This window comes from Pongo abelii, chromosome 3, assembly GCF_028885655.2.
Source record: "Pongo abelii isolate AG06213 chromosome 3, NHGRI_mPonAbe1-v2.0_pri, whole genome shotgun sequence".
In the NCBI taxonomy this organism is placed as follows: domain Eukaryota; kingdom Metazoa; phylum Chordata; class Mammalia; order Primates; family Hominidae; genus Pongo; species Pongo abelii.
Window position 1 is genome coordinate 58,405,735 of NC_071988.2, and position 14,866 is coordinate 58,420,600.

At 33.6% G+C, this 14,866-nt stretch overlaps 1 long non-coding RNA gene across 5 annotated transcripts in view; it reads left to right on the plus strand.

The window, feature by feature from the left end:
* Positions 1–14,866, plus strand: part of LOC134761273 (uncharacterized) — a 195,445-nt gene that overhangs the window by 90,969 nt on the left and 89,610 nt on the right. For 2 of the 5 annotated variants that reach the window (XR_010139689.1, XR_010139687.1), the window contains one exon: positions 12,718–12,855. The exons of the other annotated variants lie outside the window; for them this stretch is intronic. This is a non-coding gene — a long non-coding RNA (uncharacterized LOC134761273). Of the gene's footprint in view, positions 1–12,717; positions 12,856–14,866 lie in introns of those variants that run through there. 5 annotated transcript variants of the gene reach the window in all.

Genomic DNA, 14,866 nt, shown 5'->3' on the forward strand with positions numbered 1-14,866 from the left:
TTGAGTTAATGTTTGTATATAGTGAAAGGTATAGGTCCAGAGCCATTCTTCCTCATGCAGCTAGCCAACTATCCCACTCACTACATCTATTGAATAGTGAGTCCTTTCTCCGTTAGTTATTTTTGTGAACGTTATTGAAGATCAGATGGCTATGGATGTGCAGCTTTATTTCTGGGTTCTCTGTTAAATAAGATTTTTGAAATTTGAAGGTCTTCATTATTTTTCAAATAGTTTTCTCTGCATACTAATTATGAAGGAATTAGAATATGATGAACTCTATAAGAAATGCTATATTTTTAAATAATCTGGGCAAATTTTCCAGTATTTGAAAGCTTAGTGAGAAAATTTGGAATCTATTGATATAGAGATTCTAAACTAGGTATAGAAAATTCAAATGTCTGTTATGGCTACACTGAAAACTTAATTATAAAACATTGTCAGAGTACTACATAAAGAAGTGGTAGTCTGTAGGTAGAGTAAAACGTAATCCCAGTTTAGAGGTATTAAATGTATTCTTTGTAAACATTGACAAGAATTAAACACTTGGCCAACTTTCCAAAAGCTTTCCTACGTTAGCACATGTTGCATAGTTACTAGATGTATTAGTCAGGGTTCTTTAGAGAAGCATAACAATAGGATAAATAAAGGAGAGTTTATGAAAGAGTATTGACTCACACAATCACAAGGTCAGGTCCCACAATAGGCCATCTGCAAGCTGAGGAGAAAGGAAGCCAAACTGAGTCCCAAAGCTGAAGAACTTGGAGTCCAATGTTAGAGGGCAGGAAGCACCCAACATGGAAGAAAGGTGTAGGCCAGAAGATGAAACCAGACTAATCTTTCCACATTCTTCTGTCTGCTTTTATTCTGGCACCACTGGCAGCTGATTAGATTGTGCCCACCCAGAATAAGGGTGTGTTTGCCTTTCCCAGATGGCTGACTCAAATGTTAATCTCCTTTGGCAACATCCTCACAGACACACCCAGGAACAATACTTTGCATGCTTCCATCTAATCAAGTTTACACTCAATATTAAACTTCACAGTAGATTTTTAGTTGCCAAAATTATAACTCAAACTTTTGGTTCTATTGTATTGAAATACTTCCAAAACCAACTATGTTATATTATTTCTCTACCAGAATAGAAGTTTAGGAAGCAAGTGCATATATATATATATATACATACACACACACACACACACACACACAATGAGGTTTTATGTGTTTCCCAAAGTATCAGAAAAAAAAACAAGAAATGTTATTGATTATGAGCACATCATCATGGCATATTAAGAAAACACAAAGGAAGATTCCAAGAGTAGTTCTGTTCCAGAAGCTACATACCTGTGCCTATAACCTGTATTACATGTAAATTTTCAGAAATATTAGTATTTTTAATTAAACTTCAGAATATCTCTTTATGTAAAACACTTTAACTTGCTATGAAAGTGCAAATATTTTTAAATATCAGTGGACTATCATGAAATAACACATCAATTTTGAAAATACTTTTTCAACTTAACAAATTAAGAATGTTAATTCTAAGAACATTTTCTAGGAAATTAATATGGCCAATAAGAGTTTCAGAATAAAGTTTATGCACCAATAATAAAATAAAGTATAATAATAGTTTTAAAGTTTACAGAATATAAATATATCTAAAGGATAAAATCGCATTTTAAAAGTGAACTTAGGAAGATAGGCATATTTTTTCTTACAGACAAACCCCAAAAATTGTCACTATTATCATCAATAAGAAACCTATAAAATAAGATAGAACAGTATTCAAAGTATGTAAAATGTGAACATATTTTATCAAATAATATAAATTAAAATACATATAAAAATTCAAAATAAAATATTTATGTTTCAAATATGTATTTTTCTTCTAAAGACAAAATTTATCTTTACAATTAAAAGAAAATGTGCAAATAAATTATAGTACTTGAATGTCAAATGTCTAAATCAAAATTATTTAAATAAAATTATTTTAGAAAAGTAAAAAATATTTATGTAGTACTTGAGTAAATTATAAATAAAGTTTAATAGTAGAAAACTCTTGTATGTTATGATCCTCAACTCATTATTTTTATTACTTTCATTTTTTTAATAAAGATGAAAGACTCAAAGAAAAGCCACTGAGAAGGCTTAATGAAAATATGCTAACTTTACTTAAAATAAAATTGTTCAAACTTACAAATAAAATTTACAGCCCCTCTATTCCAAAATAGAATCATTTAGCACAGTATTTCTGTCAATGATGTCATCATTCTCAGTTATCAGACTCAAAAAAATATTTTTTGAATTTTCTGTCTTTCTGCCCAACATGCTGTTTGTAGCTATGAGATTTAGATTTATTAAATAATCTAAGGCATTTCCTTGAGAATCTCTGTGTTTCAGTGTTCTGACAATTTACGTGATAAAAATCATGTTTGTGTTGAAATTCTATGCATTACCAAATTAGGAAATGTTTTTAACTATTATATGATGTCAGGTATTGTTATTCTCATAGGAAACAGACACTGTATTTTCTTACCTTAAGGGAAATGTAATGACTTAGGACAATGTTAGCTAGAAAGTTTACCTTTCAGCTCATAGCCTGATTGTTTAATTCTTAATATCACATTTCCCTGTAGAGAGTTTGAAAGTTTTATGATGCATAAAGAAAATATTATTCCAAATGTTTTGTGCATTATTACAAGTTTTAGGTTTATTGTGATATTGGGAGAAGTGACACAATTTAGAATTAATATGATTGTAGTTTTGAAAGCCATAGAATGTAATTTGAAAAATATGATAATTACTGTACAAAGCCTAAAGGTAACTAGAAAAAAATTATTGAAAAAGATGAATATTTCTTGCTTAAAAATAGGATCTAGAATTTACTCATGACTTAATATATATTAGGAACTTGGCTAAATGTTGTATTAGCCACATTATCTGTGTAAAGTTCTATTACCACCTTCGCTTTACAGATAAATTGATATATTGAGACAAAAAGTAACTTGCTCAAAATCACACAGATAAAAAAAGTTGAAAATAGGGTAAAATTTCAATATTGGTGATGATAAAGCTAACACTTTTAAATATTACACCTAATATTTTTAGAAGTGTGGTCTCTGAACCACCAATATCATAACAGACTGGAGTGCCTGTTGAAAATGCCTATTTCTAGGTCCCACACAAAATTTTAACTAAACTTACATATTGAGGTAGAGAGCCAGGGAATCAGTATTTTAGAGGTTATCTTAAGATTGTACAGATTTGAGAGTGAGATTAGTATACTACACTCTGTAAATTAGCACATCATATGCATGAAAAACTCATATGTGAAATATAATACATATTCTGTGACAAAAAGATATATTCAAATCTTAGTGCTATATAAAAGTAGGATAGTTTGATCTACTTTTAGGTAACTTAATTAAGTTAAAGCATCTGAGTAGAGAAGATGTAATCTAGAAAACAGTTTATCTTTTCACAAACTTCATATTGTTTCCTTAGAAAGAAAAATAGATATAAAACAAATGATCATACACCAAATATAATTTAAATAGGTAATAGATGATAGATAGATAGATAGATGATAGATAGATAGATAGGTGATAGATAGATAGATAGATAGATAGATAGAACTAAAATAAAAGAGGAAATAAGGCAATGTAATGTCAATCTAATGGGTATAAAGAAATAATTTTATAGTGGAGAAACTTGACCAATGCTACCTCAATCAAGGTCAACTTCTACAATAAGTCATGCTCAGTATGATCTTATGGAAATGAAACTTTACCTCTGTAGCCTTCTTACCCAAACCTATCACACAAATGTAATCAAAGCACAAACATCAGACAAATACAAATAAAGGAACATTACACAAAATTTCTGGCCAGTGCTACTAGAAATTGTCTAGTCATCAAAAAGCAAAGGAAAGAAAAGGAAAGGAAGAAAATGAGATATGAAAGGAAAAAGGAAAGGAGAGGAGAAGAGAGGGGAAGGGAGGAGAGGAAAGGAAAGGGAAAAAGAAAAAGGAAAGGAAAAATGAAAGGGGAAAGGAAAAAGAAAAGGAAAGGAGATAAGAAAGAAGAAAGAAAATGAAGGAAGGAAGAAAGAAAGAAAGAAGAAAGAGAAAGAAAAAGAAAGAAAGAAAGAGAGAGAGAAAAAGAAAAGAAAAGAAAAGAGAAAGGAAAGAGAGAAGGAAGGAAGGATGGAAGGAAGAAGGGGAAAGGGAAGGGGAAGGGGAAGGGGAGAAAGAGACAGAGAGAAAGGAAGAAGCCTTTAGAAATTACCAGGAGACATGACACCTAAATATACTGTGTTTTCCTGGATAGGATCCTGAAACACAAAAGTGGCATTAGGTACAAACTAAGAAAATATGAACAAAATTGACTTTAGTTGATAATAATATATCGATATTGGTTCATTAATTCAAGCACATGTATCATACTGATGTAAAACTGTAAAAACACTTGGAGATAATCTAGAAATTTTATTTTCACTTCTCAGATTAAAATAGTGAATTCCGTTGAGGTTATGTGACATTTCTAAAGTCTTATAGTTAGTTACTAGCAAAACTGTGTGGAATCCAGGCTTCCAGCTATGTTGTTCACTAAAATAGGAGGTTATTTGTAGCTCATACATAATCTGGTAAATATCTTGTGTATTTATAAACATTTTAGCTTCATGTTTAAGTTAACCAATAAAAGAAAATTTGTTAAAACAGAAATTTATGTGTGCTCTTCCTGCAAATGATCTGACAGAGAACAGAAAATAACCATGGGCAGGCCAGGGGATCAGAAATTCCCCCTAACATTATTTAGGGAGTGAAAGAAAAAAGGAAACATAGTGAAATTTCAGCAGAAAAGGTAAAATAAGCTAATCATTAAAATAAAATAAGATTAATCATTTATTTAAATAGTAAAACAAATACGGGATATAATAAATCAGTTTCTATTTATTGAGCTATATTGAGGATATTGCAGGAATTTGTCTTTAGCTTAAAAATGTGAACAGAAACAATGCTTTTAAAAATACGATGTAAACTTCAAGCAACTTTTATCCTCTAAACAACCTACATAATTTAGCATCAATGTCAGCAAACCACCACACACTCATGAATACATTTTGCTCCTGAGGACTGCTCTGTACAATGTAGAAATTTAAAGCAATAGAACCAGAGAGAGTAATATAAAAATTGACTTATGAAAAATGAAGATTATCATAAGAATAACTCAGTAAGTAATTCATTCAGGAACACATAGAAATCTTAATGAACAAGTAGAACATTTTGTAAAACTTGAATAAATTACTTCTTGGGTCAAACATAAATCAGATGGGATTAAAGAAAATGCATACTAGACATGGTTTAATTACTGAGAAGAAAGAAAATCCTACACTTGAACTTTTACATTCCTCATAACTTTCCCATAAACTTGAGATACATTCTCCAACAAACAAACATAAAATGTAAAAGTTGAAAATGTGTATGCATTCTCCCATTTATCTCAGCTTGTCAGTACAGATTACAAAATATAAGCAAATGTTTCTGAGTTTATTGCAAACATCTATGGAATTCTGCTGTTTGTGGCCTCCTCACAGTTATTTTCTGATCTCTGTCAGATAATTTACAGAAGGTATGTATACAAATTTCTCCTTGGTGTTTTTTAACCCAAGCCTATCATCTAACAGAAAATGCATGTTGGTCATACATTTTTTTTTTCTCTCCTTTTGCCATCATGAGGAGTTCTACTGATACTCACACAGTCCAGTTCTCTGTCAGATAAATACCTCTTTTTCCATTTAGCCAGCTAGAACCAGATATGTTTTTTTGAGTTTTCAATTCCTTGGTACCACAGTTACAACATGAACTAGAAAATGTATGGTTTTGGAACAAAAGGGGCCACAAGCAATATCATTTAATATAAAGAAAATAATGAAGGAAGAGTTGAATCAACAATAAAATATTAGTGTAAACAACATATGATTCAGATCATAAGTATTATCCAAAGTATTATACTACAGAAAATTAACCAATAACAACATTTTAGATATATAACATCTTTTTAAATATTAAAAATACTTTAACATAATTTAATTTAATGAATCACATGCTGCCAGGTATGTGAAATGAACCCATGAATACAATGGATTCTTTTATATTGAAGCAATTATTTCTAGGAATGTTTGTTCCATTTATGCATAAATAAAGCACAAATATAATAATGTTTTAATGTCTATAAAGAATTGCAAAATTTTTGAAACTGTTCAGTTTACAAGAGAAAGTTGATTTACTTAATAGCTTATAGCATCTTGTTTTCTAATAAGTAATGATGGAAACATACATGTTTATTTTAACATATAATAGATCAACGCTCCAATGAATGGTAGACATTTCTAATATATTAATAATATTATCTGTTCACATCTTTGAGGCACATTTGTAACTGCATGTTTTAGTTTCACGCAGCTGAAAGTGACAATGTGACTAATGAAAGGCAGTATTTTGTGATCAGAAGTAATACATATTGCTTCTTAGCCAAAGTATGTATTTGCCTGTTTGGGAGCCTCTGGAATTCTGTAACCTTTTCAATGTTGCAGGATGTCAGGGACCCCGAATGGAGGGACCGGCTGAAGCCATGGCAGAAGAACATAAATCGTGAAGATTTCATGGACATTTATTAGTTCCCCAAATTAATACTTTTATAATTTCTTACGTCTGTCTTTACTGCAATCTCTGAACATAAATTGTGAAGATTTCATGGACACTTATCACTTCCCCAATCAATACCCTTGTGATTTCCTATGCCTGTCTTTACTTTAATCTCTTAATCCCGTCATCTTCATAAGCTGAGGAGGATGTATGTCACCTCAGGACCCTGTGATGATTGCATTAACTGTGCAAATTGTTTGTAGAGCATGTGTGTTTGAACAATATGAAATCTGGGCACCTTGAAAAAAGAACAGGATAATAGCAATGTTCAGGGAACAAGAGAGATAACCTTAAACTCTGACTGCCAGTGAGCCGGATGGAACAGAGCCATATTTCTCTTCTTTCAAAAGCAAATGGGAGAAATATCGCTGAATTCTTTTTCTCAGCAGGAACATCCCTGAGAAAGAGAATGCATCCCTGAGGGTAGGCCTCTGAAATGGCCACTTCAGGGGCAGCCGTCTTTTATGGTCACAGCTGTAGGGATGAAATAAGCCCTGGTCTCTTGTAGTGCTCCCAGGCTTATTAGGATGAGGAAATTCCCGCCTAATAAATTTTGGTCAGACCAGTTGTCTGCTCTCAAACCCTGTTTCCTGATAAGATGTTATCAATGACAATGTGTGCCCGAAACTTCATTAGCAATTTTAATTTTGCTCTGATCCTGTGGTCCTGTGATCTGGCCCTGCCTCCATTTGCCTTGTGATATCTTATTACCTTGTGAAGCATGTGATCTCTGTTACCCACACCCTATTTGTACACTCCCTCCCCTTTTGAAAATCACTAATAAAAACTTGCTGGTTTTATGGCTCAGGGGGCATCACGGAACCTGCTGACATGTGATGTCTCCCCCGGACACCCAGCTTTAAAATTTCTCTGTTTTATACTCTTTCCCTTTATTTCTCAGACCAGCCAACACTTAGGGAAAAGAGAAAAGAACCTACGTGACTATCGGGGGCAGGTTCCCCCGATATTTCAATACGATGCAGTGATAAGATAATGAAGGCTTTCTTGGCCTCCATAATTCCTTTATGGAAAACAAGTGTCTAATGATTTGACTAAAATGTTATAAACAAGAACTAGTAATGTTCTATATCAGTAACATTGTTGTATTATTGAATATCAAGCTATGCCATATCTATCCTGACAAATAAAATTGACAAATAATAATTCAGTTAATGTGTTATTTAGTCAACTTTATTGATATGGTTAGGCTGTGTTCCCACTTAAATCTCATCTTGAATTGTAGTTCCCATAATCCCCATGTGTTGTGGGAGGGACCCAGTAGGAGGTCATTGAATCATGGGGGAGGTTACTTCCATGCTGTTCTCATGACAGTGAGTTCTCCTGAGATCTGATTGTTTTATAAGCAGCCCCCCCACCCCCAAATCACTCTGCACATCTCCTTGGCATTGTGTGAAGAAGGGCATGTGTGCTTCCCTTTCCACCATGATTGTAAGTTTCCTGAGACATCCCCAGCCCTGTGGAACTGTGAATCAATTAAACCTATTTCTTTTATAAATTACCCAGTCACAGAGAGCTCTTTACAGAAAAGTGAAAACAGACTAATACAGTAAATTCTTACCACAGAGGGTGGGGTGCTGTTACAAGGCTACCCAAAAATATGGAAGCAACTTTGAAACTGGGTAACAAGCAGAGGCTGAAACAGTTTGAAGGGCTCAGAAGAAAACAGAAAGATGTGGGAAAGTTTGGAACTTCTTAGAGACTTGCTGAATGGCTTTGACCAAAATGTTGATACTGATATGGACAATGAAGTCCAGGCTGAGATGGTCTCAGACAAAGATGAGGAACTTGTTCTGAACTGGAGTAGAGGTGACTCTTGCTTTGCTTTAGCAAAAAGCCTGACATCATTTTGCCCCTACCTTAGAGATCTGTGGAACTTTGAACTTGAGAGAGATAATTTAGGATATCCAGCAGAAGAAATTTCTAAGCAGAAACGTATTCAAGAAGTGACAGAGCATAAAAGTTTGGAAAATATGCAGCCCGATAATGCAGTAGAAAAGGAAAATCCATTTTCTGGGGAGAAATTCAAGACTGCTATAGAAATTTGCGTAAGTGATGAGGACCAGAATATTAATTACCAAGACAGTAAGGAAAATGTCTCCAAGATATGACAGAGACCTTTGTGGCAGCCCCTACCATCACTGGCCCAGAGCCCTAGGAGAAAAAAAAATACTTTCGTGGGCAAGGTCCAGGTCCCCCCTGCTGTGTGCAGCCTAGGGACTTGGTGCCCTGCATCCTAGCCACTCTAGCCCTGGCTAAAAGGGACCAAGGCACAGCTCAGACCCTGGCTTCAGAGGGTGCAAGCCCCAAGCCTTGACAGCTTCCTCATGGTGTTGAGCCTGCTGGTGCAGTCTGGAATTGAGGTTTGGGAACCTCTGCCTAGATTTCAGAAGACATGTGGAAATACCCAAATATGCAGGCAGAAGTTTGCTGCAGGGGTGGAGTACTCATGGAGAACCTCTGGTAGGGCAGTGCAGAAGGCAAATGTGGGGTTGGAATTCCCACACAGAGTCCCTACTGGGACACTACCTAGTGGATCTGGGAGGAGAGGGCTACCATCCTCTAGAACCAAGAATGGCAGATCCACTGACAGCTTGCACTGTGGGCCTGGAAAAGCCACAGGCACTCAACACGAGCCCATGAAGGCAGTCCAGAGGGGGCTGTACCCAGAGAACCCACAGAGGCGGAGCTGCCCAAGGCCATGGGAGCCCACCTCTTGTATGAGCATGACCTGGATGTGAAACATTGAGTCAAGGGAGATCATTTTGTAACTTTAAGGTTTAATGACTGACCTATTGGATTTTGGACTTGCATGGGCCCTGTATCCCCCTTGTTCTGGCAAGTTTCTCTCCTTTGAAATGGATGAATTTAGCTAATGCTTGTACACCCATTGTATCTAGGAAGTAAATAACACGCTTTTGATTTTACAAGCTCATAAAAGGAAGGAACTTTCCTTGTCTCAGATGAGAATTTGGACTATGGACTTTTGAGTTAATGCTGAAATGAGTTAAGACTTTGGGAGAATGCTGGGAAAGCATGATTTTGTTTTGAAATGTGAGGACATGAGATTTGGGAGGGCCATGGGTGAAATGATATGATTTGGCTGCTACTTCACCCGAATCTCATCTTGAATTGTAGTTCCCATTATCCCCACGTATTGTAGGAGGCACTAGGTGGGAGATCATTAAATCATAGGGGATGTTACCTCCCTGCTGTTCTTATGACAGTGAGTAAGTTCTCCTGAGATCTGATGGTTTTTATAAGAGGTTCCTCCACAACCCTTTCAGTCTACACTTCTCCTTTCTGCCAACATGTGAAGAAGGACATGTTTGCTTACCCTTCTGCCATGATTGTAAGTTTTCTGAGGCCTCCTCAGCCATGCAGAACTGTGAGTCAAACTTCTTTCCTTTATAAATTACCCAGTTTCAGGCAGTTATTTATAGCAGCGTGAGAATGGACTAATGCACTTATGGTTTTGTAAACACAAATCGATTTACAATAATTTACTTAAACATCCATGACTTTGAGTATTACTGGCATGAATATACTATGTGTTAAAAGAAAACTTGCATTTGAATAAAACTTGTTTAAAATACAGGCTATACTATCATCACAAAATGACTTATGCAAAAAAAAATACATAAGTAAAATGCAAATGCTCTTCTTTCATATCCTAATGAGAATATAAAATATCCAAATAGCATTCAGAAGAAAAAATAATATTGAAAATTTTAATGATACAATATATTTCAAAGTATGTAACTTGTGATATTTTTGCTAAAAAATAAACCTTCATAATTTTAGGTAGTCAAAAGAGCATGTGAATCATAGTAATATTGATTTAAAATGTAACATGAATGGAAAGTTTATCTGTAAGATTAGAGCATTCAGGATAACTGTTATTTGTTCCTGTGAAATTACCTGATGCCATAAACCATGATGGCACAAATATTGTTCATTTATGTCACTATAAAGTGAGATTTACTGTGGAACAATCAGTACTACTTCTTATAATAGCTAGGTTTAACATTACTAATTGTATCACTATAAACCAATTTTATGGTGATATAAACATTAGAGATAATGCTGTCAGGCTCTCGTATTAATGCCTCAAAAAACACACTAATATATTGTCTGATTATATCTCTTACAAAACCGATATGCAAAGACCAAGTAGTAAAAAGAAAGCCAGAATATCTTGCTATAAGTCCCAGCAAAACAATGTAAAGTCAATAGGTATCTCTTTTAAGCATTTAGTGTCACTTCTTTTAACAAATATATGAATTTATTTAACATGAAATGACAAATAGCAATCAAAACATTCTTTCCCAGAAATAGAGACAATGTATACATCTTCCTCTAAGTCAATATTTACTTGACTGGGAAAAAAAACGTAATTACTTATTGATTTAAAAATTATTTAGAGTAATCCTTTTAAAAATCTTTGTCAAAAGAGAACATAGGCAATCAACATAATTTCCAATGCCTGCACACTTTTCTAAAATCCTCTGCACATTGAAACAAAATTATGTTCAAGATGCATGCATGAGTATCTGCCACACCTTGGCCACTTATATCAAACAAATCTTATCTAAAATGCAAAAATTGGTTTTATTGTTATTCATCTTTTCCATCATTTGTGAGATGCAGTTATATTTCAATTATATCTGTAAAATGGAAAGGAATGCTCTTCAATACGACTTAGCTTGCTTTCTTGACAAATTTTTGAAGACAAAGAGAATTAAAATGACCCCATAATATTATGGCAAGTTTTGCTTAATATTGGGTGTTCTCAGTGAAAGTCATGGTAATCACCATACCAATGTAGAATAAAATGCTATTGAAAATGAGACATAGTTCCACAAGATAAAGTCTACTAAAGAAAGAAACTAAAAAAAGCAAGCTATGTTACATAAGAGCCTTAATGTGTTACTTTGATATTTATCATGCATTCTCACTTTAGAATGCATGTTTTATGTAAAACCCAAGTACTCATTACAAAAATATATCATATGATAATGAGAAATGAATGAAATTTGTCAGTCAGAGAAGTTGAATGACACCTCTAATGGTCACTTAGCTTTGCTAAAATGTGTTCATTCTTTATCAATGTTATGCTATAATTCATATAACTAGAAAGTGTGAGATGGAATTGGGTTGACATACTTCCTGTGGATAGAGAAAATAACTGATTCTAGGTTCAACTACTGTAAGAGAAACAAAATGGAACATAATCCTTATTACCATGGAGCTCACAGTGCATGAGGGAAGACTAATCACATTGAACAATTATATCAGGAAACCTAACTCAATTTAGTGTTCAGAGAAAGCCTTCCTGAGTGTGTGACATTCAAGTTGAGACTTTAAGAACATGTAAGATTTAATCTGCAAAAGAGTGTACAGAATTGCTCTCAGGCAGAATAAAAGAAATCTGTATAAAATATCTGTCTGAAATAGCTGAATTTCCTGAAAAGGAAATATCAATATGGTTGGAGCACAGTGACAGATGGGATGAGTGACATTAGATGAGGCTAAAGGGGGAGGCAGGGACTGGATAACACAGAACACCATAGGGCACTACTATTTTATTTCAATAAATACCACAGAGTTTTGCACTAGAGAATAGCATTATGTACTTTATGTTTTATAAAGTCCTTTCTAGTAGAAAATGTGAATGATAGATTGAACATAAGAGGAATGGGGTCAGGAAGAGCTGTTGCTATTATAGACTATTCCCAAAACAGTACCCAGAGTAATTCTATTAACAGATTAAGTCAGATTACACCAATTCTCTGCTCATAAACCTGCAATGGCTTTCTATGTCACTTAGAGAAAAAGCCAAAACCATTCAAATAAAATTATAAGCCCTATTATCGCTCTGCCCTGTTACTTCTCTTGAGCTCTTCTCCTTCTCCCTTGTTGTTGCTTATTCTTTACCAGCCATATTGGTTACTGGTCTATTGATTAAATTTACTGAGTGTCTTTCTATCTTACAGCTTGGAAACTGGCAATCTCCTCTTTGAAGAATTCTCATCTCCCAGACCACCTCATGACACAGTCTCTTGACTCCTTTGTTAATCTTTGGTAAAATGTCACTTTCCCAATAAAGTTGTCCACAATTTAAAAAATTACAACTTAATTTTAAAATTTAAAACTGGCCCACACCCTAACCTTCATTTATCCTGCTCTGCATTATTTGTCATTGAAGTGTCTAGATCTCAACAACAACAAAAAATTAGCAACTTATTTTTAAGTTTCCTTTTTATTGTCTAAATCCTTCAACTAGTATTGATAAGAGAAATTATTTGTTTCCTTTGTTGCCTCTAGTACCCAAGACCCCAGAATAGTACATGGCATGTATACTAACTAAACGAATATTATTAGAATCAATGAATGAATGAATGAACCCCCCTGAGCAGAAATAGTGAAATGGATTCTCCCTTACAGACCCCAGAAGGGAATGTAGATTTGCCAAGACCTTTATTTTAACCCAGTGGGACCTATCTGGGAGTTCTAACCTATACAAATCTAAGATAAAAACTTGTGTTTTAGACCACTAAGTTTCTGGTAATTTTCTACAGCAGCAGTAGAAAACTACTATACTAATTTTGTAATAGTGGAAAAAATCCACTAAGTCATAGTATATAATTTGTTTCATATGTTGCTAGATTTAATTTGCTAACATTTTGTTGCAAGTTTTTGTGTCTATATCTATAAGGTACCTTGGCCCATAGTGTTCTATTCCTATGAAGGTCTTTGTTTTTGGTTCTTAGGATTTTACTGCATCAAAGGATGGATTGGCAAGTATTGTCTTCTCCTAATGTTTGAAAAAGTCTGTGAAAGACTGACAATAATGCTTTTTATGAATTTTAGTTTGTTAGGTACACCAGTTTAGCTATCTGGGTCTGGGCTTTCGGGGTGTGTGTGTGTGAGGATGAAGGAAGTTTTTAAATTTCTAATTTAATTTTTCTGCTTCTTATACATCTATTCATATTTTTTATTTGATCTTGAGTCAGTTTCCACAGTTATTCTCTTTTTAGAAATAGGTTCATTTTGTTCATGTTATCTGATTTGTTGGCGTGCAATTGTTCCTAATATTCTCTCATAATTTTTTTTATTTCTGTAAATTTGTTAGTTATATGCCCTCTTTCATTTCTGGTTTTATTAATCCGATTTTTTTTTCTTTTTGCTTTGTCAGTCTACCTAAACCATTATCAATTTTTGCTGATTATTTCAAATAACAAATTTTTGGTTTTGTTGATTCTCTCTCGTTTTTCTGTTTTCTATTTCATTTTACTTATAATTTCATTATTTCTTTTTCCTTGCTTTGAGTTTAGTTTGTTATTTTTTTGCTAGTTTCTTAAGTTGGAAATTTCAGTTATTAGAAATATTTCTTCTTTTTCAATATAGGACTTCACAGCTATAGATACCCTCCTAAGTGTTACCTAAGTTACATCCCACAAGTTTGAGAATATTATACTTTCAATTTAACTCACCTCAAAATATTTTCTAATTTTTCTTGTGATTTATTCTTCAACCAGTTAATTACTTAGAAATGTGTTTTTAAATTCTCCTGTTAATGTGATTTTCCAAATTTTCCTACTGTAGTTAATTTGTAATTTTATTAGGTTTGTAATTGTATTACATGATTTAATTCTTTCAAAATTATTGAGATTTGTTTAATGGCCTCAAATATGATCAGCCCCATAAAATGTTCCATGTGCATTTATGAAGAATATGCATTTTGCTGCTGTAGAAAAGGCGTGTTAAATAGAAGCCTGTTAGGTCTAATTGTCTTATAGTATTGTGTAGTATAATACTGTGTTATGAGGTGCTTCTCTCAGAATATTAAAGATCCTTTCTTTCCATTTAGCTTTTGACAGTTTGATAATGATGTGCCTATGAGTGGATCTCATTGAGTTTATACCATTTAAAGTTTGTTGAGTTTCTCAGATGTGTAAATTAATAGCTTTCATCAAATTTGAGAAAATTTTTGTAATTATTTTTTCATTTTTTAAAATTTCTTTCTCTATCTTCTCTCCTTGAAATCTCATTGTGTAAATATTGAGCCACTTGTTGGTCCCACATGTCCTGATGCTCTTAATTTACTTTGTTTTTTCTCTTTCTGTTTCTCAGATTGGATAA